Source organism: Myotis davidii, unplaced genomic scaffold (genome assembly GCF_000327345.1).
Source record: "Myotis davidii unplaced genomic scaffold, ASM32734v1 scaffold238, whole genome shotgun sequence".
Classification (NCBI taxonomy): Eukaryota; Metazoa; Chordata; class Mammalia; order Chiroptera; family Vespertilionidae; genus Myotis; species Myotis davidii.
The window spans coordinates 5,023,647-5,031,274 of NW_006293779.1; the positions used below are offsets into that span (position 1 = coordinate 5,023,647).

The following is a 7,628-nucleotide window of genomic DNA, read 5'->3' on the forward strand; positions in this document are numbered from 1 at the left end:
GGCTTCGCCAAGAGACACCTTCCGACGCCGACCGCCCTCTCCCCGCGCCTTCGCGCCTTCCCCCCCGTGCCAGCGCCGCTCTCCCGGCTTACAGACGGCGCGGGAGGCGAAGGGTGGGAGGAAAGGGGATACGAGGCACCACTCATTTACTCTTGCGAGGAAGAGGCAAATAGAGGGGGATGGCTGTCCTTAATGTTTTATATTTCTGTGTTAAGTATGTGCGAGGCCTCTGGGCGGAGAGTTTGACAGGGAAAGAAAGCCCGGGCAGATACTCTGTTTCAGGTTCTTAAAACCTAATGGCCTGGCCCTGGGCACCGCATGTTAATTTCAGAGGCTCGACCTGACCTCCAAGAATTGCCTGTATTCTCTTCAAGGCCTTTTACGGCCTTTGGAAAACTCGAATGATGTCAATCAGTATTATCCCTTTTTTAAAAATTATGCTTGATTTTTTTTTTCCCTCCCCCATTTGGGCTTTTCCAAAACTTAATAACTGTCTTTTGCCTGTGCTTGTAGTTTGTAGTCTCTTGGGTTTTCAATAATTTCATTAATTTTAATTTTTATTTTGTCTTAATCTACAGAGAACTGACTTTCTTTTCTAGAAAACTTCACTCTGGGTAAAAGGGGAAAAGTCTGGATACAAAAGAGTTCTATAGGGTAAAATGGATTTGAAGCTACAAAGGAGAGCAGAGAACACTAGAAAAGAAAGGGAGAAATGCCTGTGTCAGAGCTGTCTCCGTGAAGAGTATTGTGAGGTCTAGGCGAGGCAGAAGCCTTAGGGAAATGCCCTAATGATGTCTGGGTTTGAGGGTTTATCCCTGGCTGGGTGGGCTTCAGTAGCAGCCAACTACCGTTCCCTCGGGAAATTCTTCGAATCCCTCGCTCCTCCCTGTGGTTGGCTCTGGAATGACAGTGTAAACGCAGAGGTCTGTTCTCAGACTCAGATACACCTGCAGTTGACTTGGAACAGTTCTGTCATTAGGTGGGGATCCTATAGTTCATCTCATCTAGTTGGGCTCCGCCTTTTACAGCTCAGAAGTCGAGGCCCAGAAAGGTCCGAACACTTGTGCCTTGGTGGAAAGAATCTGTAGGATGAAATTGTTCGAGATACTGGATGTTTGTCATCTGAAGTGTAATGTTCCTATTTCACTGTGCTGCACAGGGTTGAGCATACAGAGTGCTTGGTGAATGTCATTGTCTGACTGTTGGAAATACCTGGATATAGTTTCCAGCGGGAAACATTTATATAATGGGGTTTGGGTTAGTTGGTAGTTTGGAGGTTCCGTTTCTATGACATTTTCTGTTAATATTTTAAGATTTGAGGTGACTATCTCATCTCACAGTAAGACTTTTCCTTCAGGTTTCTCATTCCATACTTTCCAGTTTACTCTCTGCTATGGTTTTTCCATTTCTTAGTACTATTCTCATTTTCTTTATGAATTGGGTATTCAGTTGCTCAAGTCATTTGCTCAGTGATTCTGTGCTGTTTGCTTCCTCTCTGCAGGACATTTCCCTTTACTTTTGGTTTCTCTGTTAACTAGAAAATGACTTTTTTTTTTCATCTGGGGCTGTTTGGTTTATAGGAGATCTCATTAGACTATTACTTAGATCTTAATCTCCCTTTTGAGAGATAACTAGTTAGGGTTTTTTAAAAATCCTCCCAGTTACACAGTTTCTGAATTTATCTTTTTTGAATAGTTAAATATAGCTAATCAGCCTGGCCGGAGTGGCTCAGTGGTTGAGCGTACGCCTATGAACCAGGAGGTCACAATTCGATTCTGATAAGGGCACAGGCTGAGTTGTGGGCTTGATCCCCGGGTATGGGGCATGCAGGAGGCAGCCAATCAATGATTCTCTCTCCCTTTCTCTGAAATCAATAAAAATATATTTTAAAAAATAATAAATATAGCTAACCAAATCATCTTCAAGTCCTGTTTGGGATCCTTTTCTGCTTCTATGATACTTTCCCTTTGGCTTGGTGTTTCCTTTCTCCCCAAAGTATAACATAGTTTCTTTGGTATGGCAAGAAAATAACTGCATCTAGCTTCTTGAGTGAATCTTTTCATCAAGTGTACTCCTGTTCCTCTTAACCTTTGGGGCTTAATTCCACCAATTACATCTATTGACCTTATTTGCTTGGTTCTAATGATTCCGTTGAGGTAAGTTTATCATGCCAGTATGCTTTACAAAGGTTGCTAAAATCCTCACTGATAGATTTAACCTTAAGAAAATACTATTTACCCCCTCTCTTAAGGGAAGGATGGCAACTATCAGTAGCTGGCATTTTACACTTTCTGCCTCTCTCCAGCTCCTCTTTTCCTTTCTTTCTTTTTTTTAGAGAGAGGGAAAGACAGAGAGAAACATTGATGTGAGAGAAACACATCAATTGGTTGCCTCCTGACCAGGGCCCAGGCAGGGGGAAGCCAAGGTACATGCCCTTCACCAGAATCAAACCCGGGACGCTTTGGTCCACAGGCGTCAGTCTCTGAATCTTTTTTTTTTAAATATTTTTCTTTATTGGTTTCAGAGAGGAAGGGAGGAGAGAGAGATAGAAACATCAATGATGAGAGAGAATCATTTATCGGCTGCCTTCTACACGCCCCCCACGCGTGACCGAGCCCGAAACCCAGGCATGTGCCCTTGGCCGGAATCGAACCTGGGACCCTTCAGTCTGCAGGCTGACGTTCTATCCACTGAGCCAAGCTGGCCAGGGCTCCAGCTCCTCTTTCTATGGCACCAGGGTGCTTTGAGGAGGGGTAATCAAAATACCAAAGTTGAAGTTCTCTTCCTTTCTTCCTTCTCCATGGTTTGGAGGGAGCCTTAAGCTAGCTGAGGTATGTATTTTGGGGGTTAAGAGGTAGGTAGTGAGCCCTAGCCGGTTTGGCTCAGCAGATAGAAGAGTCATGGTTCAATTTCGGGTCGGGGGCACATGCCTGGGTTGTGGGCTTGATCCCTTGTGGGGGCTGTGCAGGAGGCAGCCGATCAGTGATTCTTTCATCAATGTTTCTCTCTTTCCATCTCCCTTCCTCTCTGAAATCAATAAAGATATATTTAAAAAAAAAAAGAGGTAGGTAGTGAAATGGTGCCTGAGAAGTATATGTGGAAAGTTCCGAGTTTTTGGTGGCTAATGAGAAATCCAATCTGAAATGAAGTCTTCTTTAAAAAATATTTTTTATTGATTTCAGAGAGGAAGGGAGAGGGAGAGAGAGATAGAAACATCAATGATGAAAGAGAATCACTGATTGGCTGCCTCCTACATGCCCCCCACTGGGGACCGACCTGCAACCCAGGCATGTGCCCTTGACTGGAATCAAAACTGGGACCCTTCAGTCCTCAGGCCCACGCTCTATCCACTGAGCAAAACCCTATAGGGCTGAAATGAAGTCTTAAAAGGTTCTTGTGGTTTTTGGTTGTGAGTTTTCTAGAAGTGATAAAATGCTTTCAGTGGGGAGGTAAGATTAAAGAAAAGTTTCTCTAAATTATATTTGCCTTTTTTTAAGGGAGTATAATTTTGAATACATTAGTTGTTCACTGCTAGGTTATTAATGGTCATAGAGGGTTGTCTAGAATTGAATGTAGATAGTGTTGAGTAGAAAATTCTTAAGATATCTGAATGACAGTTTCAATTATTTTATTAGTGGACAAAAATATAAACTAAACTACCTTAAGCATGCTGTGGGGTTCCACTTGAGAGAGGGCATCTGAGGCTGAAGGGCTTTTATGTCTGATCCTCAGATTAGTGTCTCATCTCCAGCTTAAAACCCTTTTTTACTTACTGAACCAGGTCAGAATTCCATTGTCTGTGATGCAGTTTAGCAATTCTTATAAAAGGGCATTGTTTTCATTTGATGAGCAGGCAGTACCTCTTCTTCACAATTCAAAGATTGTATGAAATGATATCAAAGTTATGCCCATTAATATGGAGAAATTGTTTTCTATTATACTATTTCTTTATAAGTTCTCAAGTACAATCAGACTGGCTCAGGTACAATCAGAACTTATTCCTCAAGATTTCAAGAATATTTTACATCAATTATTTCTATTGCCCAATCTCCTAGCAGTTGTTACTACTGCTTCTCGGTTCCTGGTCCCCTGTTGGGTTATCATTTTGAAATTATCCTTGAGAGGTAAGGACTTGATTGTGAGTGTAGAAATTTAACAGATTTGATCAATAGCTCTTCTCATTTTAAGCTGTTATTAAAATTATGCTTTCTGGGAAGCACAAATCTTTAGAATTGAATTTAACTTAATTCAAAGATGGCGAATAACAACTTTCAAATAACAGTATTTGAAAATGTACCTACAGGTCACTTTTAAAGTAACTTTGAACCTGGCTGGTGTGGCTCAGTAGTTGAGCATAGATCCATAAACTAGGAGGTCACTCACTGTTTGATTACTGGTCAGGGCACATGCTGGGACTGCAGACTCTTTCCTCAGTAGGGAGAGTGTAGGAGGCAGCCGATCAATGATTCTCATTGATGTTTCTCTCTCCCTCTCTCTTCCTCTCTCTGAAATAAATACAAACATATTTTAAAAAGTCTTTAACTTTGAGATATAACTTACATACCATATATATCATTTAAAGTGTACATTTCAGTGATTAATTTATTCAGAGTTCTATAGCAATCACTACTGTCAACTTTTCTTTTGTTGTTAATCCTCATCCGAGGATATTTTTCATTTTTTTTTAAAATATATTTTATTGATTTTACAGAGAGGAAGGGAGAAGGATAGAGAGTTAGAAACATCAGTGAGAGAGAAACATCCATCAGCTGCCTCCCACATGCCCCCCACTGGGGACGAGCCTGCAACTAAGGTACATGCCCTTGACTAGAGCCTGCAACTAAGGTACATGCACTTCAGTCTGTGGGCTGACACTCTGTCCACTGAGCCACACCGGTTAGGGCCAGAGGATATTTTTCCTTTGATTTTTAGAGAGAGTGGAAGGGAAGGGGAGAGACAGAGAGAAAGATCGATGTGAGAGAGACACATCTACTGGTTGTCTCCCATACACGTCCGACCAGGGCCAGGGATCGAGTCTGCAACTGAGGTACATGTATTGAACCCAGGATCCCTTAATCCGAGTGCTGAATCTCTATTCACTGAGCCAAACCAGCTAGGGCACCACTATCAATTTTTGAATATTTTCATAACCTCCAAAAGAAACTTTATAACATACCAAGTCACTCCCTTTTCTCCCTCCTCTAATCGCTGGCAACCACTAATTTACATTATGTCTATGGATTTGCCTATTCTGAGCATTTCATATAAATGGAAGTATAAATATGTCACCTTTTATCTGGCTTCTTCTACTAAACATCTTATTAAAGGTTATCTATGTTGTATCATTAATCTGTCAGTATTTCATACCTTTTTATGGCTGAATACAATATTCCATTTTATGATCATTTTCTTTATCCATCAGTTCATGGATGTTTAGATTTCTACGTTTGGGCTTTTATGGATAATGATGCTATGAACATTAATGTACAAGTTTTTGTGTCGAAAATAAGTTTTTATTTCTCTTGAGTGGAATTGCTGGGTCATGTAATAACTCCATGTGTAACATTTTGCCTATTTTAAGGCTGCAACATTTTATATTTCTACCATCAGTGTATGACGGTGTCAGTTTTTCTACATCCTCCCTTCACTTATTATTATCTGTCTTTTTTATTATAGTGTATGTGAAATGGCATCTCGTTGTTGTTTTGATTGTATTTCCCTGATGGCTAAGGCTGTTTAATTATCTCTTCTTGTGCTCATTGGCCATTTTATATATCTTTGGAGAAATGTCTGTTCAGATCCTTTGTCCATTTTTAATTGGGTTGTCTTTTTTCTCTTTTTACTGAGATTAAGAGTTCTTTTTATATTCTGGATACAAGTCCCTCATCAAGTAGGATTTGCAAGTATTTTCTCCCTTCTTTCTTGTTGGTGTCCTTTGAAGCATAAAAGTTAAGTCCAGTTTATCGAGAGTTTTATAGTTTTAGCTCTTACATTTACATCCGAGATTCATTTTGAGTTATTTTTTGTGTATAGTGTAAGGAAGGGATCGCCCTTCATACTTCGGCATGTAGCTATCAAGTTGTCTCAGCACCATTTGTTAAAAAGCCTATTCTTTCTCCTCACTGAATTATCTTGGCATTATTGTTAGAGATCAGTTGACCATAAATATGAGGGTTTATTTATGGACTCTTAATGCCATTCAATTGATCTACATACCTATTGTTATGCCAGTACCACATTGTCTGGTTGCTATAGCTTTGTGGTAAGTTTTCAAGTCAGGAAGTGTATCTCCCAACTTTGTTCTTTTCTCTTTTCTTCTTTTCTGGGTCCCTTGCATTTCCATATGAACTTTAGGATCATCTTCTTAATTTCTGCACAATATGCATCTGGGATTTTAGTAGCTCAACTGAGGAGCATTACTACTTTAACATTATTAAGTCTGTAGTTTTGTTGTGGTATCTGCAGGTTTTGGTATCAGGATAATACTGGTCTCATAGAATTAGTTGAGAAATGTTACCTCCTCTTCTATATTTTCTTTTTGTTTCTTTTTTTAATACATTTTTATTGGTTTTAGAGAGGGAGAGGGAGAGAGAGAGAAAAAACATCAATAATGAGAGAGAATCATTGATTGGCTGCCTCCTGCGTGCCCTGCACTAGGGATAGAGCCTGCAACCCAGGTATGTGCCCTGACTGGAATCGAACTGAGACCTCCTGGTTCATAGGTTGATGCTCAACCAGTGAGCTACACCGGCCAGCCTCTTCTGTATTTTGAAAGACTTTATCAAGAATTGGTATTCTTTTTTTTTTTTTAAAGGTGTTTTTTTAATTGATTTCATAGAGAAAGGAAGAGGGAGAGACAGAAACATTAGAGTGATGAGAGAGGATCATTGTCTGGATGCCTCCTACATGTCCCCCACTGGGGATCGAGCCCACAATCCAAGCATGTACCCTGACAGGAATCGAACTGTGACCTCCTTGTTCCTAGGTCAATGCTCAACCACTGAACCACACCAGCTGGGCTAATTCTATAGGTATTTGGTAGAATTTACCAGTGAAGTCATCTGAGATTGGGCTTTTCTTTGTGGGAAGTTTTTTCCCCCCTTTTGTCTTTGTTGTTGTTTGTTTTTTAAAAATATTTATATTTGTTATTTTTATTGTGGTAAAATACACCTAACAGAAAATTGACCATCTTACTCATTTTTAAGTCTACAATTCCGTAGTGTTAAGTACTTTTACATTGTTGTGCAATCAATCTCCCAAACTCTTTTCATTTTGCAAATTTGAAACTCTGTACCCATTAAACAACTCCTCATCCTCCCCACCCCAACCCAGGCAACTACCATTCTGTTCGATGAATCTGAATACGTAGGTACCTCATGTAAGTGGAATCATACAATATTCGTTCTTTTGTGACTGGCTTATTTCACTTAGCGTAATGACCTCAAGGTTCATCCCTGTGGTAGCACGGGACAGAATTCCCTTCCTTTGTAAGGCTGAATAATTATCCCACTGTATGTACGCACCACATTTTCTGTACCCATTTGCCAACCTTTTGGCTGTTGTGAATGATGCTGCTACAAAAAGGTGTGCAAATATCTTTTTGAGACCTCCACCAACAGTGTACCAGG

At 40.2% G+C, this 7,628-nt stretch overlaps 1 protein-coding gene across 1 annotated transcript in view; it reads left to right on the forward strand.

Moving 5' to 3' along the window:
* The window catches only part of PPM1G (protein phosphatase, Mg2+/Mn2+ dependent 1G), a 19,847-nt gene that overhangs the window by 1,366 nt on the left and 10,853 nt on the right, over positions 1 to 7,628 (forward strand). The gene's annotated exons all lie outside the window — the stretch shown is intronic.